Source organism: Chrysochloris asiatica, unplaced genomic scaffold (assembly GCF_000296735.1).
Source record: "Chrysochloris asiatica unplaced genomic scaffold, ChrAsi1.0 scaffold00009, whole genome shotgun sequence".
Taxonomy (NCBI): domain Eukaryota; kingdom Metazoa; phylum Chordata; class Mammalia; order Afrosoricida; family Chrysochloridae; genus Chrysochloris; species Chrysochloris asiatica.
Window position 1 is genome coordinate 6,708,551 of NW_006408527.1, and position 13,087 is coordinate 6,721,637.

Consider the following 13,087-nt stretch of genomic DNA (forward strand, 5'->3'; position numbering starts at 1 on the left):
GCCTGACGCAAACCATGGTATTTTCAATAATCTCATATGCATGTGAAAGTTAGACAATGAATCAAGAAGTCTGTAGAAAAATTGCTGCATTTGGGTTTTAGTGTTGAAGGAGAATGTTAAAAGTACCGTCGACTGCTAAAAGAACAAACAAATCTGTGTTGGAAGACATACAACCAGAAAACTCTTTAGAAGACAGGATGGCCATATTTTGAACATATTATCAGGAGGGATCAGTCCCTAAAGAAAGCCATCATGCTTGATAAAGTGGAGGGTCAGCGAGATGGATTGGCACAGGAGAAATGCAATGAGCTCCAATTTAACAAGAATTTTGAGGATGGCACAGGATCTGGTAGTGTTTCCTTCTGTTGTGCATAAGGTCGCTGTGAGTTGGAACCAACTTGATGGTACCTATCAACAACCGCAACATCATGAGGTCCATTCAGCCCCATTGTAGTTACATGTCTTAATTGAATTAGGGCAGTTCCTACTGTCAAATGTGACACATAAAATAGCAAGTACAGCAGTTGTCAAGTAGACTGGGACTTCCTTCACAAATTTGTTCCACACTGTTGTGCTAAAAGGCGTGTTCTCTGGGCACTCCATGTGTGGATTTATGGGTCTGTCATGATAAATCCACGTAACATGCCAATTTTCCTTTGGATTTCATCCTCTACAGAATGTCAAGGCAGGTCTGGTACTTCCATTTAATATATTGGAGATCACTGTGCAATCCATGCTTCAGTTAACCAACCAAATACACGATTAGATCCTCTCCTAATCTCTTGAGCTGAAACAATTAGTGAAGAATGAAGAATCTATGTTTGGTGGTAGTGGTGGTAGTGTGCCATTGAGTTTGTTCCGACTCATAGTGACCCTGTATAGGGCTTTTGAGGCTGTAAATCTGTGCAGAAGCAAAAAGACTCATCTTTTTTCTTCAGAGTAGCTGATAGATTCAGACTATTGACCTTGTGGTTAGCAGCCCAGTTCATAATCCATATCAATAAATTCAGACTGATCTAACTTTCCTTCTGCCATTATCCTTTAATAGCTATTTCCACACATGTTCTCCAGTTTTCTGTTTGTACAGATTAGAAATATCAAGCAATTCTTTTAGAATATAGTGTACTTCTTCCTGAGTTACAATTTGTACTTTACATTTTGGGACTCACTGGGATTTAAGTCTAGTTATAGGTCTAGAAAGGAGCTCGGGTAGCATAGTGGTTATGAATCGGTCTGTGAACCTTAAGGTCAGCAGTTCGAAACTACCAGCTGTTCCACAGGAGAAAGATGAGACTTTCTGCTCCCATAAAGATTTACAGCCTCAGAAACCCTGTACAGGGTCGCTATGAGTTAGAACTGACTCTACGGCACATAACATAGATTCTTAACAGCAAGAAGCAATAATTGGTGGATGGGTTTCCTGGGAACATTCAGTAATGTTTTATAAGACTGAGTTTCGAGATATGCATTTTGTTTATAGTTGTATATCCATGATCTAGCCCATGTTTTGTTGTTAAGTGCTGTCAAGTTGGTTCTGACCCATAGCGACCCTGTATAGGGTTTCCTAGGAGCAGCTGGTGAGGTTGAACTGCCAAACTTGCAGTTTAAAACTGACTTTTCAGTCCAGCACATTAACCCACAGTGCCACACCAGGTCTCCAAGAACTTTAAGAACTCAGTAATTGTGAATTAATATTCTTAGCTTGGAAAACAGCCTTCTTATGTAGTTTGATACCACTTATGGAAAATTAGATCTACATATGTGTGTCTATATATTCGTACCTAGAGATATAGAATAGAATGTTCACTAATGTAATATTGAGTACTTTGTTTTGATTTTTACTTTCATATTTCTCTATATTGTTTGAATGTTATGGTAAATAACACATTTTTATAAGTGCATAGCCACTTAACCCCCATAATAAACACATACTTCGTATGCATACACATATACAAACTCTCTAAACACACAAAATATACTATAAAAGTACATAAGCCCACATACTCCCTCAGGAGGTAAAATCTCCCAGAGTCCAGATGTGACCTGACCTCAGAGATGCTAAGAACGTGCTTGCACAGAAAGAACGTTTGGAGCTCAGGCCATCTCTGGCTCTCAGCCAGTCGGGAGGGGCAGGCATGCTGCCAGAGTGGAACAAGGAAGTGACATTCCTATTCACCCAAGCCTCAAGTAAACATCCAACCTGGGTGCCTGGAGACAGACCCCTTTTGGAATGTAGGCCCTGTGAGGAGAGACCACTGAACTAATCTCTTTTTGAGGGGTGGGTTAAGGAGCAGATACGTAAGAGTGGGAGACACAATACAGAGGGATGCTGGTAGGTAAACTGCCTTCTTGACTGGTTTCCACAGGTGAAAGGCACTAAGTACTGTCAGAAAATAACTTATTTTTATTCTTAAAGGTTTTGAAAATGCAAGAGGATCTGGAGGGATGGGAGTAAATTTTACATTTTAATTTGAAGCTCCTTTTTCTTCCACAGAAAGAAAAACTTGTGACTTTTGAACTTGCTTTAGTGCTTAGGTCTCAAAGGTTTTTTGTTTTCTTTCTTTTTATTTTTTAGCTTTATTTATTTGTTGTTGAGAAATAAATATACACAGAAAAACATACACAAGTCAACAGTTTCTACATGTGTAATTCAGTGACTTTGATCCCATTCTTTGAGTTGTACAATTCTCACCCTGTTGTCTCCTTCATTAACCTAAATTCATTGCCCCTAATGTGTGGCACTGTACGTTAATGCGCCAGACTGCAAAGCCATTTGAACTACAAGGTTGGCGGTTCAAGCTCACCATCTGCTCCTCGGAAACCCTATACAGGGTCGCTATGGGTCGGAACCAACTCAATGGCACTTAACAAAAACAACAATGTGTCAAGGAGCTCTGATAGCATAGTGGTTACGAATCAGGCTGCGAACCACAAAGTTAGGAGTTCGAAACTACCAGCCACTCTGTGGGAGAAAGATGAGGCTTTTTGTTCCATAAAGATTTATAACCTCGGAAATCCTGTACAGGGTCGCTATGGGTCGGAACTGACTCAATGGCACTTAACAACAATAACAATGTTGTCAGGAGGGACCAATTGCTGGAGAAGGATATCATGTTTGGTAAGGAGGAGGGTCAGAGAAAAAGAGGGAGACCCCCAGTGAGATGGATTGGCCAAGTGGCTGTATTGATGGACTCAAGTGTGGCAACGGTAGTGAGGTTGGCCCAGGATCAGGTAGTGTTTCGTTCTGCTGTGCATAGGTTTGCTATGAGTTGGTACCGACTCGATGGCACCAAACAACAACAACAACAACAACAACAACGTCTCTATTTAGTTTTCTGAGTTGCTGTTGTCAATTTGATCTCATGTAGATAGTCCTTAAAAGAGCATAATGCTCAAGATAGACATTTTTTGCTAGTTAAGCTAAATTATTGTTTGGTTTTATGATGACTTCAGGGAATATTTTTGGTTTAAAGCTTAAATACTATCTCGAGGCAATAATTTCAGAGGTTCATCTACCTTCGATGACTCTAGAAATTCGAGAGTCCATGAGAATTTGAAATTCTGTTTTGCATTTTCACCCTTTTGATATGGAATCTGTGATCAAAATATTCAGCAATGGTAGCTGGGAACCATCCAGTTTCTCTGATCTCCTGGCAAAGGAGATAGTTGTTCATGGAGGCAATTAGTCACACAGTCAATATCATCCTCTGATTCCTGACTCTCCTTCTTCCTCTGTTGTTCCAGGTGAATAGAAAACATTGTTTGTGCCTTGGATGGCTGTTTGCAAGCTTTTAAGACCCCAGACATTACACATTAAACTAGGAGGCAAAACAGAATCACTAAATATGTTAATAAGCCAATTAACTGGGATGCCCTATGAAGTCATGACCCTAAATCTTCAAACTAAGGAACGAAATCCCTTGTGGTATTTGGTTTTACATAACAAGTTAGGTCTCAGTTTTGCTGGTGTTTAATATTAAAGCTACTACCTTCATCTCCTATCTGTCAGTTTATCATACTGTAATGTTTGCAAGTTGCTTTGTTGCTGGAAAGATGTGCGCCAGGGTTGTACCCTTTCACTATACTTATTCAATCTGTATGCTGAGCAAATCATCCAAGAAGCTGGATTATATGAAGAAAAATGTGGCATCAGGATTGAAGGAAGACTCATTAACAATCTGCGATATGCCCATGATATAACCTTGCTTTTTTAAATCGAAGAGGACTTAAAAAATACTTACTGATGAAGATCAAAGACTGTAACCTTCAGTATGGGTTACACCTCAATGTAAAGAAAACACAAATCCTCATCATTGGACTAATTAACAACATTCTTATCAATGGAGAAAAGATTGAAGTTGTCAAAGACTTAATTTTACTTGGATCCACAATCAACAATCATGTAAGCAGCAGCCAAGAAATCCAATGATGCATTATATTAACTCAATCTGCTGCACAAGACCTCTTTAAAGTGTTTAAGAGCAAGGTATCAGTTTGAAGACTAAGTAGCTATTTTCAATATTTTCAATAGCCTCAGTATTTTTAATAGCCTCATATGCGTGTGAAAGTTAGATAATGAATAAGGAAGACTGTAGAGGAATAATGTATTTGAGCTGTGGTGTTGGAGAAGAATATTGAAGGCATGATGGACTGTCAAAAGAACAAATAGGTCTGTGTTAGAAGTATAGCCAGAATGCTCCTTAGAAGCCAGAACAGTGAGACTTTGTCTCTTATATTTGGACATGTTATCAGGAAGTGCCAGTCCCTAAAGAAGGACATCATGTTTGATAAAGTGGTCAGCAGAAAAGAGTAAGACCCCCCAGTGAGATGGACTGACACAGCAGTGGTGGCAATGGCCAGGAATGACGCAGGACTGCTGCATATGAGGGCCTAGTGAGTTGGAAGTGACTCAACAACACCTAACAACAATGATGCTGGAAGCTATGCCACTGGTATTTCAAAGTCCAGGAGGGGCAGCCAAGGTGGACAGATTTCAGCAGAGCTTCCAAACTAAGAAAGAATAGGAGGAAAGGCCTGGTGATTTGCTTCTGAAAATTAGTCATTGAAAACCCTTTGAATCACAAAGAATTGTGCTGGAATATGAGCACCCGATGTTGGAAGGCACTCAAAATACACAGTGACCACAACAATGGACTTGAGCAGACTGATCATTGTGAAGATATTATAGAACTAGGTAACTTCTCATTCTGTTGTATATGGGGTTTCCAGGATGAGTCAGAAATGACTCGATGGCATTTAACAACAACAATAACAATATCAAAGGCATTGTCATATCAGCTTACTCCATGTTGGAGTGTATTATGACCAAGAAAAATCAGGTGTCACAATGACTTCCAGAAATCAAATCTACTTTGATAGACCTTTCAAAGCAGGGTCAAATGCTCATAAATATTATGATGGAAATGAGGCAAATCTTTGTAACCAAAGGTCATCCCTGGCCTTTGGAAAAGAATATGGTATGGATAGCAACAAATAGAACAGAACCCTGTGCCAGGGTTGATGATTTTCAGGTGAGTCCTAGTCTATATTCAGTTTAGAGTTCAGTTGGAGAAATCATAGTGGTAGGAACAGCTACCTGCAGGTGCTCAGCTTAGGGTAAGAATGGAAGAGGGAATCCCTCTGCCTAAAAGACATGATCTCTACCTTCAAAAAGCTTACATTGTAGTTTTGGGAAAGGAAATGGACTTTTATGAAAATAAGAAAAAAAGGATCCAATCTTCTAACTGGTAGAGTGGAGATTCTAAGTGTTGAAGAGACTCACAGAAACATGTGACTTTCCAGGGCTACTACATACGGCCACAGAGTTGTACATGTACAATTTACACAACTGTCTATCTCTCAACACTTAGAATTTGTACTGCACAATTTAGCAATGAATTATATATTGCCTCATGTGATCCCAACCATCACCAGCCAGGGGACACAAATGACGGAACATTAATGTTAGTACCCAAAAGTTTACTAACGTGAAATCCCACCTGGGGAACCAGAACCTCAGCCCTTCTCCCATCACGCCAGAGTTTCTTAGCTATTTTTTTTTCAATTGAGATATAATTCACCTACCATGCTTTTCACCCTTTTAAAGTGTATAACTCAGTGATTTTTACTCTATTCACGAGGTTGTGTAAACATCACCTTCATCAGTTCCAAATGAAACGTTGTGCCTGTTAGTGGTCAATTCCCATTTCCTTCCCATTAGCTCTTTATTTCTCTGCTTCCTCCACTGCTTTGCCCACTGCCCAAGGCTGATATAAAGATTAAACTAACAGATGCTTGACAAATATGCGTCACTTTTTAAAGTGGCTTTTGACTTTTTTGTTAAGCATTGGGCTGCTAACTAAAAGGTCAGCATTCCAAACCTACCAGTCACTCCAAGGGGAAGAGATGAGGAATTTACTTCCATAAAACTTTACAGACTTGGAAATCCTCTGTGGTCATTCTACTCTGTTCTGTAGGGTCACTGTGGGTTTTTGACTTTTTAAAGGAATATTGGGTAAAGTTCTAGGAGTGAGGTTAACAGGTCTCTGGAGTCCTCAGTGAAACCTCACCATGACCCTAACTGGCCTGTGACTGTGTATACGTGACCCCATTATTAGCACCTCTAGACCTTCTAGGCAACAGCAAGACTAATCAATAAAGACCTATGAGGTGCTCTACTAAGAGTTCAAGAAAGAAGGCAAACAGGATTTTGTTTTGTTTTGTTTTGTTTTTGTTTTAAGGTGGAGGGGGTGGGTGGGAAGCAGGTAGATGAGAGAATATACTAATATTAGTTTCCTAGGGCTACTGTATTCAAGGCTTACAAATTAGGTGGCTTAAAACAACAGACACTTCTTTCATAGTTCAGAAGTCTAGAAGTATGAAGTCTGAATGTCAGTAGGGTTAGTTCCTTCTGAAACTCTGAGGGAGAAACCATCCCTGGCCTCTCCTAGTTTCTGGTCATTGCTGACAATCCTTGGTGTTGCTTGGCTTATAGTGCCTTACTCCAATCTCTGCTTCCATCTTCACGTGGTCTTCTTCTGTATCTTCTTTTGTTCTTATAAGAATACCAATTTAGGGCCCATCCGAAACCCAAGATGTTTTTATCTTGAGATCCTTAATCTTATCTGTGTTGTTGCTGTTATTGATTGCATTGGGTTGATTTGGCTCTATTTAAGATCACATTCTGAAGTTTTGGGTGGACATGGATTTTGGGGGAATAGAATTCAGCTTACTACACAGAGAAATAAGAGAGAGAGAAAGAGAAGAAGAAGGAAGGAGTCTGCACATCAAGGATCAATCCTATCCCCTCTGTATACAGGGTTGATAGGAACAGGCAACTTAGACAATGTCTACTTAAAATGGGTGGTTCCAACTCATAGCGACCCTGTACAGGGTTTCTGAGGCTGTAAATATTTAGGGGAGCAGAAAGCCTCATCTTTCTCCCATGGGACAACTGGTAGTTTTGAACTGCTGACCTTGAGGTTAGCAGCCCGACTTGTAGCCACTACACTACCAGAGCTGGATCTAGCTGGATAAGGGCTTGCTATAAAGACATGGAGTGACTGGCTTATAAGTTTTCAAGAGAGAGTTTAAGTTCAGAGTGGGCAGGGGAAGGGAGAATCCCCACTGAACAGTTTTCATCTTGTATAGATGGGTCTGGTGAAAAGAGAGGGATAAGATTCTTATAATTTAATAGTAATTGTTAACATTACTAATTGTGATTGTCACAACTGGAAAGGTAGAAGTTTTGTAACAAAAAGGGGGGAGTAGTTAATCTCATATTCCAGGAACAGAGGACTCTAGGACCATCAAGGGAGAAGAGCACAAGCAGAATGTGGGACCCTATCTAGAGAAGCAGCGACACCAGAGATGGAGGCAGAGACGATGACATGGAGAGAGAGAGCAGCTGAAGACTCTAGACTCATGGAAAGAGAAAGGTTGTGTGCTGGTGGCCAGAAGACAGGCTTGCAGAATGTGCCCTTTGGTTGTTTCAATGATTATATATTCCTGAGTGTTTTTGTGTATATTTCCTCCCTCCAAAAAAATAAAAACAACCAACCCCAGAGGGAATAGAAGCAAATACTGTTGAATGATGATGCATGGAGGGAATTGTAATCATTGTAATGAAATGATGAGGGCAAAACCAATGTTCTCCCATGTAAACTATCACTCAAATCACAATAAAAACTTAAAAAAAAACAACAACCCAAAAGCAGTAGAGAAGAGAGGATAAAGAAGTAAAGGGGAAATGCACAATGGGATGTACAACTTGGTGAAGGTAATGTTACTATATTGTACACATAAAATACTTTAAATGGCAAGAAGAAGAAAGCAGAGGAGGAATAGATGGTGATGGTTGTAAGTCATGGATTTGGTTCTAAACATCGTAACTCTGTAGATTGTTTCCAAGGCTGTAAATCTTTATGGGAGCAGAAAACCTCATCTTTCTCCCTTGGGGCAGCTGTTAGATTTGAACTGCTGACCTTGTGGTTATCAGCCCAACTCATAACCCACTATGCTACCAGGGTTCCTTGAAGAAGAGGAGAGGAGGGGAAAAAAGAGAGAGGAAAACAGAAAGATGACTATGCTGAAGAACGATGAAAGCCATTGGCAGTTGCTCCTGGGACTCCCACAAACTGAATCCTCAAACACAGGTTCTGTGGTGGAGGCCACATTGCCCACCTTCTTCTCACAGCTCTGCTCTCTACTCTGACTCTCAACTCCAAATTACTGAAGGGGAAAAGGTTGGGGAGGGTCTCCACTGCATTCTGACCTTGACTTCCTGTGGGCCTAGGGCAGAAGATGGTGTGAGAGCCAGGAAGCAGCAGCCCTGATCCAGCCAGTAAACAGAGAGCCCTCAGTGTGTATGCCAGCCTTAAATTGTCCTTTTGTTTTGCAGGCTTTACCGAACATGGCTTTATTTCACGTGGCTGTGCTATTTCAGGAGGAGTAAATATTGCCGGCGGTCTGTTTAAAAAGGCCAATGACCTGAAATGTGTTTTTTTCCCCTTCTTTTCTTTTCCATTTGAATTATCTCCAAGAGGCAGGCCTACCCAGCCATCATGAAGTTTTAATTCAATGGCTTTTAGTTCAAGCTTTTTCTTTTTATCTTGTGACATGCTGGACTGGAAAACAAAAGGGAGCAAAAATCTGGGTAAAGAGACATGGAGAGCTGACCTAGGCCCTGGGAGAGAAGGGGGAGATGTCCAGGGTGCAACCCGGAAGAGGGCAGGGAGCCATAGGTTTCCCTGCTGCCTGTTGCTGCTTCCGGAGCTGATGTCTGACCTATAATTATAGTCTCTTTCCTCTGATTTCCTCTGTGAAAATAGCAACATTCAGGCTAAGTGTGGAGAAGAAAAAAGCACTACATAAAGGATCAGGGATTTATAAATACAGTTAAAATTACAGGATTGTTACCTCCGTGGTTTAGTTCTCTGAAGAGGAAGTTGGAGAGAGGAGAGCACAGTTCTTGAAACTTGTCTTGAGTCAAAAATACTCAGGAGTTCTTTGAGGGCTAAGTCAAATAGAAATTCACTATCGTTCCTCCTCATTTCCCATGGAATATCACAACTGTTTTTTTTTTTTTTTTTAATGTCTCTGACCAAACACATTACATTCTAAGGTTTTTTTTTGTTTTGTTTTTTTTTTTGAGAATTCTCACTCACCATCTAATTGTTCAGTCTCTTCTCCTCAAACTCTAGGGAAGGAGGAAGGAATGTCCTTGTTGTCTCAGCCCAGAACCTCCCAGTTTTCTAGGAACTTCTCCCACAGACAAACTATGTGTTTATGTTGGAATTGTCATGCCTTGTAAGACTCAGTATCCTGGTCACAGATGACTAGTTTAGGGGTGGACCCTTGACTCATACTGGCCATATCAGAGGATTTCTTAATTTGAGACAAATGAGAGCTTACTAGGTGAATTCATCTCTAGTGATGTACACTGTCAGATAAAATATGGCTACAGACAGTGGAGACAGCCGGTCTGAAGTGAGAGAGAATGAAGCTACCATGGGAGAGAACCAGAGATGAGAGACAGGCATAGATTGGCATGCTGTAGTCTGTGGTGCCGGTGGTTCCTGAGGACCAGTTCCATGCTTCCCTGACCTTTGCTTAGTTTGGATATTCAGCCACTACCTGGCTTCCAAAGCTAATACATTTTTCTTTTTTCTAAACTAGCTTAAGTGAGGTTTCTTATATAGTCACCAAAAAATCTTGACTAATACAATAGTGCTGATACCCAGAATTCTTTAGGAAATCTGACAAAACATTATGATCCTACAGCGTCTCAAAATCCATTTCACGAAGGGCACAGGGCAATGACTATTATAAGCTGATTTTCACTTATGATGAGTACTGAATTTTCTAGAAAGACAAAAGGTGGGAAGAAGAATGGAACTCTCCAGAAACAGCATTTGTGACCCAACAGCAGAAGAAAGGAAGGGATCTGGAGAAAGACCTTGTGGCTTGGCCTCTGCCTTTATATGGAATCACACAATCGCTTTCTCTATAGATTTCCAGAAGAGACTATATGAATTATCTTCCCATCACTCATTACAGTGTCTTAACTCTCACCATTGGATCTACAACTGCCTAGCTTTGCCTTTTAGCAGAGCTGAAGAACAACCACTTGTCTGTCAGTTTGTCATATATAGTGACTTATGAGTTGCTGTGATCCTGGAAGCTATGCTACCAGTATTTTAAATACCAGCAGGGTCATCCATGGAGGACAGGTGTCAGCGGAACTTCTAGACTAAAATAGACTAGGAAGAGGAGAAGCGGATCAGCCACTTCTGAATAGTTAGCCACTGAAAAGCTTATGAGTAACAGCAGAAAATTGTCAGATATAGTGCTGGAAGATGAGCTTCATAGGTTGGGAGGCACTCAAAGTACAATTGGGGAAGAGCGGCTTTTTCAAAGTAAAGTTGACCTTAATGATGTGGATAGAGCAAAGCTTTGGAGACCTTCATTTGATGATATGGCACAACTCAAAATGGGAAGAAGCAGCTGCAAGCATCCATTAATAGTATCTGGAGTGTATGAACTATGAATTTGGAGTGTATGAAGTAGGAAAACTGGAAGTCATCAAAAATGAAAAGGAACCCATAAAGATTGATATCCTAGTAAACTGAAATGGTCTGGCAATGGCCATTTTGAATCAGACAATTATATTGTATGCCTGGACAGACAATTTAAAGAGGAATGATATCACATTCATCTTCAAAAGAACATTCAAGACCTATCTTGAAATACAATACCATCTGAGATAGGATAATACCAATATGCCTACAAGGAATACCATTTAACACCACTATTATTCAAATATACACCAACCACCAAAGCCAGTGATGATGAAATTTAAGAATTCTACCAAAGTCTTCAGTCTGAAATTGACCAAACATGCAATCAATAATTGTTTATTGGAATGCAACTTGTGATTGGAAGGCAAAGTTGAAAAGAAAGAGAAGAATCGGTAGTTGGAGAATATGGTAACAGAAACAATGCTGGAGAGTATATGAGAGATTTTTACAAGACCAATGACTTCTTCATTGCAAATACCTTTTTAAAATTAAATGACTTTGGATGCATTTTATTTTTAGACAACCTAAACAACATGTCCCCCACCCCTTTAAAAAAAATGACCCCCATTCCAAGTAAATCAAGGTAAAAAATAAATGAAGAGCTCACCATGACATCAGTCCCATTTTGTTCAAGTGCTGGTGGTGTGTGGATAAAGACCAGCAGCCAGTTAAAATGACAGTATGAATCTGGAATGTATGAAGTAGGACAATTGGAAGTCATCAAAAATGAAATGGAACACATAAAGTTCAATATCCTAGGCATTAGTAAGCAAGTGACAGGCCAAAATAATTACTAAATTTGTTAACATTTTCCCATTTCTAAACCATCATTAAAGAAAATCATATATGGGGTTTCACCATCCTTAATATAGTCCAGCAGAGCATGTTTTCACCAATAAAGAACTGGTAGTTTTTGAAATTAGTAAGGATGTGCTTAGTAAGGTTTGTTCTGTTGGCCCTGTCAAAAGGTTTTACTCTTTCTGGTATCTGCTCTTCAAGTTTGATTGCTTTCACATAATCTTTGATGTATTTCTTCTAGGCTTCTTTTGTGAAGCTGGTTTCCTACAAGTGATGTTTCATGACAGTGTTAGCACCGGTGATTACTGTGCTGTCAGATCCTTCACCATCGGGGCCTTCAGCTGAGGTGTTTCCACCAGTGAGCAAGTCATCAATGTTACCCTCTGTCCTGCTGACCTTCTTCCCCTCCACTTCCAGGCACAGCCTATCCTTGATCTCCAGGATTTTGTAAATGTTGGGGAACATCTCATCATGGCTGATGAGGTCTTAGAAGACAGTCATGATGGTGGCTCAGTGGACAACAGCTGTGCTAGTTTAGCAGAAGTTCACTCAGTACAACCTGAGTGGTAATCAGGAAGAGTGCAAATATCTTTTGCAAACAACATAAAAGGTGACAATACATGTAGACGTCACCAGCTGGAATACACAGGGATCATACTGACTACATCTGTGAGAAGAGATGATGGAGAAGCTCAATATCATCAGCCAAAACAAGGCCAGGGGTCAACTGTAGAACAGATATTAACTTCAGGCCGAAGCTGAAGAAAATTAAGACAAGTACACAGGATCCAAAATATGACTTTGAATATATGCCACCTGAATTTAGAGACCATTTCAAGAACAGATTGAAGATCAGAAGTGCTGTGGGTTAACATCAAGAACATTATACAGGAAGAAAGTAAAATACCACTAAAATGACAGGAAAAAAAGAAGACAAAAGTGGATGTCAGAAGAGATTCTGAAGATCTCTTTTAAGCATAGAGAAACTAGAGCATCTGGAAGAAATTATGAAGTAAAAGAGATGAGCAGAAAATTTGAAACGGCAGTTCTAGAAGACAAAGTTAACTATCATAATGAAATGTTCCAAGACTTGGAGTTAGAAAATCAAAAGGGAAGAACACAGTCAGCATTTCTAAAGCTGAAAGAACTGAAGAAAAAGTCCAAGCCATGAATTTGTAATACTAAAAAATTGTATGAGCAAGATATTGAAT

The 13,087-nt window shown here is 40.0% G+C and overlaps 1 pseudogene; it reads right to left on the minus strand.

Annotated features, from left to right (window-relative positions):
* Positions 1–11,880: 11,880 nt before the first annotated feature.
* Positions 11,881–12,377, minus strand: LOC102815882 (annotated as a pseudogene).
* Between the last annotated feature and the right edge of the window lie 710 nt (positions 12,378–13,087).